At 36.1% G+C, this 14,890-nt stretch overlaps 1 pseudogene across 1 annotated transcript in view; it reads left to right on the forward strand.

The window, feature by feature from the left end:
- Positions 1-14,890, forward strand: part of LOC306886729 (usherin-like) — a 249,435-nt pseudogene that overhangs the window by 99,859 nt on the left and 134,686 nt on the right. The window contains exons 30-34 of the transcript in view: positions 360-473; positions 1,928-2,088; positions 7,366-7,525; positions 12,750-12,912; positions 14,014-14,162. The product of the transcript in view is annotated as an usherin-like (transcript). The remainder of the gene's footprint in view (positions 1-359; positions 474-1,927; positions 2,089-7,365; positions 7,526-12,749; positions 12,913-14,013; positions 14,163-14,890) is intronic.

The raw sequence follows: 14,890 nt of genomic DNA on the forward strand, positions 1-14,890 counted from the left end.
ATTGATCACAGCAGGGCTGGATAGTGACTTTCATAGCGTGCAAGAAACCCCCTTTAAATAGCATCAACCACTTTATCAATTAAATAACATCATTAGTGTCCCATATCCTGAACAGTAAGGCCGTATCACTTTCCATCCTTTTGATTAATATGAGATATTACTGTTTGATAATAAAGACCTTTTTAAATCCAGACCTATTATCAGAAGTGATGGTTATATTATGCTGTGTTTGAAAAGACATTGCATTAAGTCTTTTAGGAAGCAGAGTTGGGGAGGCCCCCTTTTTGAAATATGGAAGAGAAAAGAATGACATTTGCCTCTTGCTCTCTGAAATGTTCTCTTCCTCTCTTCTTTCGCAGACACTTTAAGTGGCTTGGCTCCTTTTAGCAGCTACAGTATTACCCTAACGGCGTGCACTCAGGCCGGGTGCAGCGAGAGCCCGTTCGCCACCGGCTTCAGCACTCCACAAGAGGGTAAAGTCATTTAGAAGGTCCTGACTCCCACATTTATTTGATGAATAATAAAAGTGACGAGAGAGGCTCAAATAGTGCCGAGCCATTTGCTTGAAAACTCCAAACTAATTTGATGACAAAGTGCAATGCCAGGCTGTAATTGCTCCGTCTTATTTATTTTTTTATTTCCCTGTCTCGTTCTTATGCCCATTTTTGGAGAGAGTGGTTCGAGGAACAGGGGTAAGTGCAGGATTGAACTCTTTCCCCTTTAATGACATGCATCTTTAATAGCTGTAATGCAGATTAATGGGCTTTTTAATTGCTGTTACATTGTTCATGCGAGAGCCTTGTCTTAATGTAAGGCATCTGAAAGATTAATGAAAGCTTCTTCATTTCACTCAAGCAGAGAAGTAAATCTAAAGACAGTTTGGGCTAAAAAGAATTGATTGTGGAGCTGAAAAGTATGAAATCGAGAATCAAGCGGCCCATTTCCATCGTTCTCGTTCAATCCGGCGAGGCTTGCTCCTGTGGCGTGAGCGCACCGCAGCAAACATAATTCCTCTCACTTTCTTTCAACTCTTCCAGGCTCATTCTTTATTGCCTTCACATCTGTCTGACCGCACAGGCAAGACAAAGAACCTTCTTCCTCAGTCAGTGAGGAAAAAAATGTCATGTCTATTGACAAGATCCTTTTTCCTACATGAAACGACAAGAATAAAGACAGATTAATTGTCAGCAGCAATTATTTTCTCTGTCTGATTGTAGAAATAGAGCCAGTCCCAAAACAAAATGAGCTCGTTTTTAGGCTGACATTGTCAGATTTCTCTCTTTTGGCAGTGAGTACAGAGGTTGAAAAATGGAGATAGCGTTTTAATCTAAATTGTGCTAAATAGCCTTGTTTAAAGGATAGTATGACATTATGGGTCATCGCGGTGTGAAAAAATCAATCTAATCTGGACTTGATTACTAACCCAAATTACAGTATTGATTCTCCATGGGGGAAAATTTTAACATTGTTTTAATATCACCTACTGAAGCAACTTCATTCTTAACTTAGTCTTGATCAGAACACATTTGACCTAAATTGCTCATTAAGGCAGTCTTTGTGTATCACAAATATGTTTCATTTGATTAGTGACCTGAAATGGTGCAAAACCTTAAATATATTTTTATTTTATTGTTTTTTTTTTATTATTATTATTTCTAAAACATTGTAAAATATGAAAATCTTCATTTATTATTATTATTATTTGTTATTTGACCTGTTTAAATAATTAATAATAATAATAATAGTAATAAGCATAATAAAAGATTTTCATATTTTAGTGTAATTTCAGACCTTTGGAATTCACCCCTACATTTCTAATATGCATGATAAAGCTTTTGTTTTATTTTATTTTATTTTACATGGTTGTTTCTACTAGTTAACTAAAGTAATTAACAGTTTGATCATTTTAATATCTTATATTTAATAGCTCCAGAGGAGGTTCCTTCACCTGCTGCGATCTCTTTCCCCAACTCTCTGTCTGTCCACTGGGACCCTCCACTCAAACCCAATGGCACATCACCCAATACATCCTCTACAAAGACAAGACTGTTGTGTACCAAGGCAACATGACCAGCTTCAATATCACAGGTAAGCAAGACTTGAAATGCAAGACTTGCCTTCTCTACCTGGTATCCATTGTTTGAATGGAAAGTGTCCAGTCAGGGTCACGTATGCTTTGACTTGATCTGTGACCTTTACTTATTCATTAAAGAAATGTTCTGGGTTTATTACAAGCTAAACTATATAAACAGCATTTGTGCCATAATATTGAAAACCACAGCAAAATTATCCATGTTTACACATTAAATGCAAGAATTTAAAAAGAAAACAAAAATAAGAGGTTGATTGCATTTGAAAGACAAAAGAGCAACTTGCACCTTCCCAGGGGAGTTTCTTTGAACCACGTCATACATGTTATAATGGTCATACTGTAAGGATGAAATGCAGAGCCGAATGGAATTTGCTTATGATATGTTTAACAAAAATGTGCACCGAGCATGAGCCACATTTTTTTTTGTTACCCCCTTCATTCACCCCCATGTTAAAGGTATATTTAGCCAGAAACATTTTACACAACCAGTCACGTTTTTTTTCACCCATAGAACTGAACAGGTTGTTTGGTACTGTACCATTAAGACATCTACACTATAAGACCTCTCTTATGACTGGTTAACCTCTGTGTACTGGCCTAGTTCACACTCTTGTTCACCAAGCGACTTTAGATTTTTTTGGGGGGGGGGTTAGTTTGCAAATAAAGTGTCTGAGGACAGAAAAAAGTGTATTCTGTATCCATGTGATATGTCCCCTTTAAGCAACTCAAAAACCATTCTCGCTTAAGTTTACCAGTTGTGATTAGAAATAAAAGCGAATAGAACAGAAATGAAAAAAAGGAATGCAGAAATCACAAGCTACCTTTTTATGAAAGTAAGAAGAAAAAAAAAACATTCAGAGCACATGGTGCATGCATGGGCCAGATATAAACTAGGGGAATGGCTGTCCATGTTCCTCTTGATTTAATGAAATCCTGCAGTGAATAGGTAGAGCAGATGCTTGGCTCTAAAGAGTGTCACTTGTATTACTGTATTTCATCTTGCCAGTGGAGACAGGGCCAACAGCCATCCATTGTTTGTTGTTTGTTTTCTTTTTATTTATTCCCTGTGTGCTCTTTTTGCGAGTAGCGGCAGCCCCTGCTCTTGGCGGTAATGCACGAACATTGTGAGATGTTTTATTAAAAGGCTCCAATGCTCCAGCCGCCGTTTGACCCGGGGTGAGAAGCATGCCTAAATGATATGGAGCCCCCAAAAGGCCAATTTACACTCAAGACAGGTATATTCTCACTGAGATGAATCATTCAGAATGTCAGCCCCCTCCTCCCCTCACACACACTCCCACACATAGACATTCCACTACTGGATTAAAAGGAATCCTCAAGCATGTATGAAGCCTTGTGACTCTTGCAAATACATTTTCCTTTATATTTCCTTATATATTTAATTATTATAAATAGCTGTTCTTTTTTTCTTTTTTTTTTTAAGAATTCTCACCAAAGCCGGGTTTATCTCATTTAAAAAATACAGTGAAAATAGTAATATTGGGAATTATTGCTAAAATTGAACATAACTGTTTTCTATTTTAATATATATCGTAAAGGGATACTCCAGCCCAAAATGAAAATTTTGTCATTAATCACTTACCCCATGTCGTTCCAAACCCGTAAAAGCTTTGTTCGTCCCTTTAAATGTGACTGTCCCATTGACTGCATAGTAAATTGCTCTGTCAAGGTCCATAAAAGTATGAAAAGCATCGTCAGAATAGTCCATCTGCCTTCAGTGGTTCAATCTGAATTTAAATAAGCGACAGAAACCCTTTTTCTGCGCAAAGAAAACATAAAACGTATAAAAATATATATCGTAAAGGGATACTCCAGCCCAAAATGAAAATTTTGTCATTAATCACTTGCCACCATGTCGTTCCAAATCTGCAAAAGCTTTGTTCGTCTTTTGAAGTCAAAGCTAAAATTTTAATGTTCTGATTTGTTGCTCAACAAAGTACACACCTTATAGTAAGTACTATAAATATATTTAATTGTATAGTTATACTGTAACAAGGACACAAAAATAAAATGTAACGTTTCTTATCAATGATGAAAAAAAATAAAAACTATTTTGTAATGATGCCTTAATGGCATCATCCTTTAGGAAGTGACATATTTTTGGTAAAAATGGGTGAAGAAACAATTTTCACTCAGATATTACTAGTCAGTTTTAAAAACAACTACAAAGAAAGGGCAAGTAACACTTAAATTAAACGAAATTTTGAAGTAGAAAAACTTATAGTATTGTCTTTTTTGTTTTATTTACAACTATATTTTGTTTTATTTACAACTTTAAATTTGTTTTACAGTGTAATATGTTTAATTTTTGTCTCGTTAAAACATTCCATCTTGTTAAAATTACATTAAAATCTGATTAAAATGTAAAAAAAAATTATTAAAACACGTGTATATATTATAATGATACAAGTGCAAATAATCAAATTTGAATAAATTTGCTATTACCTGAGCTTAACCAGAGCATATTTCTAAACATCTGGTATAGATTCAAGATTTTCTTATTAGAAAGAGTGATCAGAACCAAACATTTCATGGCTTCAACAAAATATTCAGCTTGTTTTTTCTAGGAAAAAATCATGTGTTTTTACAATGCTACCAACAAATCAGTGAGAGCAGGTTCTTACTCCACATCCAGATTGTAAAATTACAGCTTGCCTGAGTGTAATCATTGGGGCGTCCATGTATCCGAATATCATTTTATTGCAGCACCTAACCAATGCTGATGTTGTCACGATGTGAGCCGTTTTTCACTCAGCCTTGTCTCGTTTCTGACGGTCCCGTGCAAACCCACATAAACAAAGGTCACGCTGAAGTCAATGTCCTCAGTCCACGCTCAGAGAGAAATACCTGAGCGCATATCACATTGAGTCTGTGTAAAGAGCCATAAAGCCTTCAGAGGCACCGCACCGGGGTCTCCGTTTACATCTCCTTCCTTTTGATCAGTCTGAGCTTCTCTCCCGAATAGCTAAAGATATGCCTGACTACATATGTATTACAACCCCAAGCCAAAGCAGAAAATGTACTGAAGGCTTTGAGGGCATTTCTCATAAGACACATTGTGCGGCAGGATGTTATTTTCAGTCTGCTCGGTGGGGTATCCTGTATTTATTGTGGGTCGTTGTAAAGGCAGAGGTCTGATGTGATAAGAAGCTATGGAGCGCTGCATTGCTGCAGCTGCCGTCCCCTCCCCTTCACCCCGCCACGCGTGAACTCGGGGATTCCAATTTCTTTCAGGATATCTTAGCTCAGCTTCCAAGCTGCCCCCCGCTGTGATTTTGGAATATCTCACCTTTTTTATTCCTCCTTCCTTGACAGTAAACTGCCCTCAGGCGCTTCAAGGAGAGATCCTCCTTCCCGTCAAGAGAAACCTTTGAAACGCGGCGTTATCAGGCAGTGTTTGCGATTTTGGTTTCCCAGTCCAAATTATTAAAAAATTATTCCAGCCATGTGGAAGCAGGGGCTGCTATGTGTGAGGAAGAGAGTGCCAGGAGCTCGCTGAGCATCACAACAACATAAAGAACCCAAACTTGTAAAAAAATAAATACTTCAGTATGAGAGATTAGATCACATCTTTCAGGTCATATTGGAAGTGGTTGAGCTCTGTAGGTTTGTGACCAATACAAAGTGACACAAATTCAGACAGCTGGAAAACAGATGCCAACTAAAGATAATGAAATCAAACTTCGTTTACACTCGCAGGTCATTTTACAAGGACTTTAAGGTTCTAACATTTTGGTAAATATCACATTTAGTGTATTGCAGAGCTTTATTGATTATAGGGAGTTTGAATGAAACTCTATATTTCTGCCGTTCTGAAAGTGCCATCTGCTGGCAGAGAATAAATTTGCATTTTCAACAAGCCTGTCGGCTGGTGTTGTTCAGACCAAAGTGAAAATCGACCCACATTTTTACCCAGCAAACAAGCAGTTGTAAATGTGAACTGGTGGATCGACAAAAAGCTAATGCATTATAAAAATCAAAATAACTAAGACATATTTTGTTAATAATACTAAAGTAATCTAATTGATTTATAATAAGTGTTTAAACTAATATAATAATTCATACTTTTGACTCATCACTTTTCTTAAAAATGGTTTAAAAGTTGAAATGTAAAGCTTATAATTTTATAAAACTTTTTTTGTAAAAACCTGTTTCTGAACTGTAAATCATGCTTTTTACAGTCATTTTACAGTTAATATGTTACCATAGACATCTCACTGTCATGGAATTAATATTATTTGTGCAGGTATTAAAAGGTCTTTAAAAAGTCTTCAAATTGATTTTAAAATTATACCCTGTTTAAGTTCATTTACAATTAAGTTCATTGGTAATTAAGTTGCATAATTATTTAATATCCTAATTAAAATAGTTTCTCATTTATGTTTTAAAAATTGAAAATCTGTAGCACATTCTACAGATCATTTGCATTAAACATTTTTCCATAGTCTTGTCCCTAAATACTTTTGTTTGATTATTTTGTATGACTTTGTTTCTGAACACATAAGTGTCACAACATGTGTAGGAGCCAGGGAACGAGGAGGTGAGGAACTTTTCAAAACATAGACTTTATTCATCCGAACGCTGGAGAGACAGAAAGACATTCAACAGAATGACGATTGAGACCGGACACAGAGGCAGGGAAGCAGAGGACTTATAAACGCTGGAGAAAACTAGATAATTAATGACACACGGCTGGAGACTAATAAACTGATAACCTAAACGGGGACAGGAACAGGAACAAACCAAATATGGGCACGAGAGGAGGGAAAGCACAAGACACAAGAAGACAGGACTGACAATAAGAAGTTATCAAAATATCAATTAACATAAATTATTTCCTTCTGTTCAAAAAAGCAAGGCAATCACTTGCTGTCAAGATTATTTTTGCATTTTGTTTATTTAAATAAATTTGGGTCATCTTGTGAAAACTCTACTAGACTAAAATATCTTATCAACCCTTAAATAAATAAATATACTTTTTTTCAAAAAAGTTAAAAGTAAAAAAAAAAGCCTTGGAGTAAATTCACCTATGACAAACAGATGAACTCATTAAACTAATGCATTAAACCTATTTTACTAACCTTAAGACAGAATAATATATTTCTGTGGAATATATATTTTAAATATATATAAATATTATTTATTTATTTAATTATTGTGGAAGGTTTTTGTTTTTTTGTAATCTTTTTTTTGTTTGTTTAGTGTTTCATAATTTTCTGGAGTAATAATGATGTTTTCTTTGCTCTGTCCAGGTGTTGGTGTATTCACTCCTCATAAATTGATGTTGAGTGCCTGTTCTGAGGCAGGATGCACCAACAGTTCTCAGGTTACCCTGTTCACAGGTCAGCTGCCTCCCACGCATGTAGAACCACTCATCCTGACTGTACTGGATGCCCGCAGTATCCACATACAGTGAGTATGAAAAATTTTTTAAAGTACTTTTAATATTATGAGATTACAATAATTAAAGGTATATCTATTTTGTATCTATCATATTTTTAAAGCATTTTTAGGGCACGTCTAGTTTTTAGGCTGTTTTTCACCCTCACGAGGTCCGACCTTGGACGGCACACACACTTGCACACTAACGAGGCATGAACGGGAGTGAAGGTGGTCGTTCTCACCTTTAATATGACAATGTTTTATCAGAGAGATACGCTAATGAGGTGACAGACATTTGCTCTCTGTGAGAGGACAAAACACATCTCAGGTCTTGTTATTCCTCACCATTATACTAAAACTAAGCTCTGCATGTCAAACCATAACCCTCTGAAGATACAATGTAACCCCTGTTTAAAAAAAAAGTCCACACCACAAAAATCTCACACTAGAGCGATTTATCTGACCAACCCGTATGTCAAATTTGAGAAGCTGTCCCTATCCACAGCGTGGGTGCATTAATCAACTGAGTGTTTTCCATATAATCATAAAGTACGCCCCTTCCGCGAGTCATGCCATTGGCTGTTTGTCCTTATAGTCTTTGCGTGTCCTCTAGCTGCAGTTGAGCAACCAGGGGAACAGAGCAACAGAGCAGGCCTTGATTTAGGGGCTAATGCTCAACTCCTGCACCCACGCTGGACCATCTCATTGGACTGTTTGAAAATGCACAGTCCGACCTTCTTCCGGCCTGTTTAGCATGCAGAATTTTCTCCAGTGTATGACCCCCGCCGCTTGACTTAGAAAAGAGGGGAAAAAAAAGAGTCCGCACAAGATTCTTCCCAGCTGCTCGCACCCTGGGCCTATAGCAATCTATGTGAAAGCCTTTACAGGTTCATCTTCAGCTGCCCCGTCGCCATCACTTAAGAACTATCCGGAGAGGGCATCATGCCACACAACAACACGAGGGGATGAGGAGAGAATAGAAGAAGAGCGAGAGAGAACTGTAAGAGAGTTAAGGGTCAATGGGGAAACTGAACTTATGTACACTTTGTTTTAGGCCAAAAGAGACGACAGAAGCGCTCCGGCACATTTCCCATCAGAAAGAAAATGTCATCACTTTACTGAATGATCACAGATGGGGAGAGAGCGGGAAGGAGAGGGCCATGAGGAGAATATATATTTGAGCTGTCACCTACACCGTGGCAAAATCCACCACCAGTTCACTGCCATCAGAAAGCGGCGATTAAATTACTCACACCGCTCCTCCTTTACCGGGCCACCCGAGGAGGCCTATAATACCTGGAGAGAGAGAGCCTTTAGCATTCCCATTCATCTCAATGGCATTTGCGCAGTTGTCTCCCCCGAAACCACACAATTTAAAATCTGCCATGTTAGCTTAACGGTGCTCAGGATGTTTTGACCAATCAACTGAGCAGTAAATATGGCTAATGATGTCATGACAGTTGTGATTGGCAGGTGCAGTGTCCTAAACCCTTCATTATCAACTATACTGAGCAGTGAAAGTCATGCTTTTATAAAGAATCTGGGGCTTCAAAATGAACTGGGAACTGGTGAAAACCTCTACTAGAATATATTATAATATACAAGATATGTATATAATATAAATCTAATGCATTATATAATAATTAAATAATTGATGTTTACAAATAATATACTAAAATAGATATCTTTTAAATAAATATATAAAAATATTATTTATGTACACTACTGTTCAAAAGTTTAGGAGTGAGATAAAAAAAATACTTTTGTTCCGCAAGCATGCATTAAAGATTTATCAAAAAATACAGTAAACGCATTTCAAATGTTAAAAAAAGTTACAAAATAGTTACAAAGATTTATTTCTGTTTCTGTTCATCAAAGAATCCTGAAATAAAGTATCATGCGTTCCACCAAAATATTACACAGCACAACTGTTTTCTAAATTGACAATATTAAATATTTAAATAATTAGTTTATTAATGAGGTTGTTTAATTGGTTAATTAATTAGAATTATTTCTGAATGGCACTCACAGGAATAAATTACACTTTAGAATATATTAAAATAGAAAACATTTATTTTAAATTGTAATATTTCATAATATTACTGGTTTTACTGTATTTTTAATAAATAAATGCAGCTTTGGTTCTTTCAAAATCATTAAAAATCCTATCAACCCCTATCTTTAATTTTTTTTAAATTTAATATATCTAATCAGAATACTTTTAAATTGTTTTCAATGGAGAAAGGTGGGGGTGGGGGGTTTGTCACGGTGTAGTAACAGCATCTTCCAGCAGGGGTTGAGGGGGGCCGAGATAACCAGCAAAATCTTCACCCCTTGGATCCACAACATTCGCTCTCTCTCTCGTCTTCGGCAGTGTAGCAGCCCTCCTCAACAGCCTTCGTTCAATTATGCTCGTTTCAGGCATTGAAGAAGGAAAAAAATACAAGCCCTTTCTTTTTATTCTCCTGCTACCTCTGTATTAATGGCAGTGGAGCGCTTGTGATCTCTGTAAGCCATTTATTAAAAAGATGTATATGACCCAATTTGTCTCATCACCGATTTTCATAACTTCATTATGTATCTGCTCTATCCTGACGGCAGCGCCTCAGAGGGAAACTCACCTTATTTATTGTCTTCATCCGCCAAGAGGGGGAAATGGTTATTGCTTTATTTCCATTGGATATTTCAATTTGAATAGGACGAGAAGCTGCAATGATGATAGAGGGAGAATGAGAGAGAGAGAGAGGTTGGAGGGGAGAGCGAAAGGCAGCATTGTAATTTGACATTACAGATGATATCTCTCTCTCTCTTTTTTTCTCTCAGGGTCTAATTGTGGATACAGTGCCTTTGAAAGGTATTGCCTTGTTAGCAGAATCGTAATAGGAGAGGGTGAAGGATCATATGTGTTCAATACTCTTTTGTTGTGTTGCGATTTGCCTGTGAGAAAGGTTGCGAGATCCCGGACTGCAGGATATGCACAAACAGAATATCAGCAGAAACACGCTGCATGAAAGTATACAGCACCTTGAATAAATGAGAAAAATGCTCTCAGTACAACATTAACTTCTCACGACCTTTACAGTGATGTTCAAAAGAAGAGTTTCAAAATTTGGAAATGTTTATGTGATTCAAACCAAAATTAACCAAAGTTCTTCGTGCTGCCTTAATAACTGAATGGCAAAAATATTTTATATTCATATAAAAAGAACATTAGCCATAGAAAATAGATGAGGGAAGTTGTGGCCTAATGGTTAGAGAGTCGGACTCGTAATCTAAAGGTTGCGAGTTCGAGCCCCCGGCCGGCAGGAATTGTAGGTGGGGGGAGGGAATGTCCAGCACTCTCTCCACCCTCAATACCACGACTGAGGTGCCCTTGAGCAAGGCACCGAACCCCCAACTGCTCCCCGGGCGCTGCAGCATGGCTGCCCACTGCTCCGGGTGTGTGTTCACAGTGTGTGTGTGTGTGTGCATTTGTTCACTACTCACTGCTGTGTGTGTGCACTTGGATGGGTTAAACGCAGAGCACCAATTTCGAGTACTTTACTTTACTTTACTTTAGATATGTAAATATTTTATGTAGTACATGTATACAATGTTAAAATAATGTAAATAAATAATGCACAATAATTTACCAAAGTGTAAGCAAAAAATTATTAAAAATGTTTATTATTATTATTACTCAGAATTTAAAGAAATAAACAGACACCATGTGATGGTGTGTATTTTTTGCATTATCCCCACAGTTTGTTCAAAAATAATGTTTGCTTTGTTCAAGTATTATAATTGATTAAAATGCCATATTATTAATACTATATCCAACTATATCCTTATCAATTATTCAATGAAATGTCTTAATGGCCGTTGTCGTTTGCCATTTAAAATGCAATTTAATTTATGCCTAAACTAAATGAATTACAATAATGAATAAGGTCAAGGTGTGTTTGCTCCGTGTGGACCAGGAGGCCCTTGTGAGCTTCGTACTAAATTAAGGAAACAAAGAGGGTCGGAGAAACATCAGGTCAAACTCATTGTACTTAGACGCTTGATGATTCCTCTTATCACACAGGAGGTTACTGTCCTATTTCCCTTTTAAAAACAACAAAGATGATTTAAGCTCATGTCTCAGTCTTGACACCATTACCTTCAACAGGGACATTGTCTCCTCTAGACACTCAACTCTTCGCTTGAGGATCCAGACAGATGTGCCACTCAATTCTGACAGAGATATAAGGGTCATTTTACAAAATGGGTGATATTTGTGTTCCTCATATGCGTGTGAAAAAATAATCTTAACAATAAATACTTTTACTGTGGCATTTTACTCAAAACACCAATACAAATGAACTAACGTAAATGTATTTTGTTGGGTCTGTCCTTGCCTTGTGTTTTTAATTTTTATTTATAAATGAATTAATGTGAAATACATAGAAATAAAATGCTAGTATATTGTCTTTATTTTTTCTGTTTGTTTAGATTTTAGTTTTAGATATTTTTCCCACTTTAAAGTAATATAAAGTAAAATAAAATATATATATAAAAACTAAGTAATCCTCTTTTTCTAGAAGTAAACTCCTCAAAATTAAATTCAATTAAATTAGTAATTGTCTCTTTTTTTACCACTGTGTTTTGTTAAGAGTGTCAATAGAGAACAGTCATAAAATGTCAACATTGTTACCTTGATTTTATAAAGTAAACCACTAATTGAAAAGTATATTTTGTAGAAATTTCTAGAACTACTGAATAGTTTCATGACCATTTACAGGGCTAGTAATGTCAAACAATAAATCTGTCAGCCCCGTTACCTAATAGAAGAATATTTTCAAAATTGTACTTTAATAATCACCAAATCAGAAAATGCATCTGAAACAATCAGACATGAATGACAAAATACACACAAAGATGAAGAACTCTTTCTCTTTAAGTTTTTCTTTTCTCCTCTCAGTCGTCCTGTGTGATTCTGTCTTTCAGATAGATCCCTCAGTAGATAGCATTGTCCTCTGTTCTAAATTTAGCCATTAGAAAGTCAAGCTAGAGAGTAAAACGCTCACCCACCAGGCTTTCCTATTTCTGTCCGCACATCCTCGGACAGAGTTATCATGATCAGGCTTATTAGACTCTGTCCGGGTTCTGGGTGGTCCACTGGTTTACCTGCGACTTCTGCTGCTGCTGGGCGTACATGCAGCTCTCATAGGGGAAGTACAGGGGTCATGTGACAGGATATCAGACTCCGTGTTTTGTCTCTGGTGTTCTTTAGGTGGGCTGCTCCAATGGAGGTGAACGGCCTGCTGGAGTTCTACACGCTGTACCAGTCTGCCCTAGGAGAAGAGCCATCCATCGTCTATAACAGCTCTGAGCTTTTTGAGGATTATACAGTGCGGAACCTCGTCCCTGGATCAACCTACCTGTTTCAGATAGCAGTGCGTTCCTGTTCACTCTTTCACCATACACGCATCTTAATGAGAAAAGCAGAATATCATGTCATTGTGACTTTCAGTTAATTTTGTCCTTTGTAAATTTATTAGAATAAGGCTTTAAATAGGCATATTGAATTTTGTATAAAATGAACATTGTCATTTCAGCACACAAACTTTAAAGTTTCATTACTCACTGATTCAGACCTTTAAATATATCATACCAAAGACTTTAATGTAATTTTGTATAACTTTTTTATTCATTTAATTTTTTAAGAAACTCATATTATTTAAATTTTATATAAATATCATTTTGAAAATCATATAAAAATTATTTTCAAAAAGTTATTCATATTTACTGTATATGCCAAAGAAACTAATAATCATTTAAATTATTTCAGATTGCCACCTGTTTTTTATTAGTGTTTTATTTTTATTTTCTCATCTTATATCACTTATATATATCATTTTTATACTCAACCTCAATGTGGTTCTGCTATATTGTTCTGTTTGTCCGTTTAATTAATAAAAAAAAGAAAATATATATACAATTCTTACACCATATAGAAGTCATTTTGAAGTGTGCTATCGTTTTTATATTTTCTGTTCTTCTTTAAAAAAATAAATAAAAAAAATTATAAAGATTTGAACGTTAAAATGTGTTAAAATCAGCGTACAGACATACAATTTTCTTACTGCCTTATATTATTTATACTGATTTGGATCCGACACCATAGCAAGATAATTAACTTTGTAAATGTAATAATCCTTTAAATTATTAGAGAATATAAAAATATGTTTTGCTTGTGTTTTATGTCGTATTTAGTATAAATATACTTAGCAAGACTAGACTGGATCTGCTGAATTGTTTCACATTTTTTAGGGCTGATTTTAAGGGAATGATAAATGACACTGTGATAAATGGAGCTGAGAGTACTACAGTCTTCTAATTCATCATCTAATTAACCAAATAAAAAAAATACACTTACAAGGAAGAAGATATGTAGAACTATTGCAGAGCTGTTTTCATTTTATATCTTTTTAAAGCTTATTTATATTTTATGTTTGACTGATGATGCCACTTAAAGTTTGTCTTTTGACCTGCAGGCTTGCACGGGCGGTGGATGCACCCTCAGTGACCCCAGCGTCGCCCACACTGAGGAGAGTTCACCGGAGGAAGTGCCTGCCCCCAACATCCTGTCACTCTCCCCACATTCCCTCAATGTCTCCTGGACCCCCCCCTCGCAAGCCCAATGGTGAGTGGGGTTAAATCTAGTGCCCGGCAAAGGTGAATTCATATTCCAAATGGCCGTTTAGTTAAGGGTGCTTCATGTTTAATGATGGGTTAGCACATAGAGAAGGGGACAGGAAAAGAGGAGCACTTTGTGTGGTGGTGCGACTGGGAGCGTGTGAGAGAGCGAGAGAGAGCTAAACAGAGCAAACGAGGGTGCTGCGTTTTAAGTGGATGAAAAGTGCTCCCTTTTGACTGATGCTGTGAACTGCAGCTTTAGCAGCGGCTGGCGGAGGCGCAGCGGCAGGTTCATTCACTGCGGCCCCTGCGTTTGAGAGCAGATGCAGATTAGGAGAAGTGCTTCTGGAATTCAATCCTTTACTTTTTGCATTTTGGTGAACATTAATTGCCATGCAATTAACATCTACTGTTTTTATAAGTATTTGTATAAATTATGTTGTTTTATATATAGAAAAACATTAGTTTTCACAGTACAGAAAATGAAAAAATAATTTACAATTTTTTGTTTATTTATCAAGGGTCATTTAGTGAACTAAATCTTTTTAGATAGATAGATAGATACATAGAATTGTGTGGAGAAAATTATAAAAAATTATTACCTATTATTATTATTATTATTATTATTAAATTACTATACTTAATTATACCTATTAATCGTGTGCAGATATAAACTGTAATTTTAGTCCAATTGAGTCCAAATAAATTGTACAATAAATGATCAATATTATAATA

Source organism: Barbus barbus, assembly GCF_936440315.1.
Source record: "Barbus barbus genome assembly, chromosome: 20".
Taxonomy (NCBI): Eukaryota; Metazoa; Chordata; class Actinopteri; order Cypriniformes; family Cyprinidae; genus Barbus; species Barbus barbus.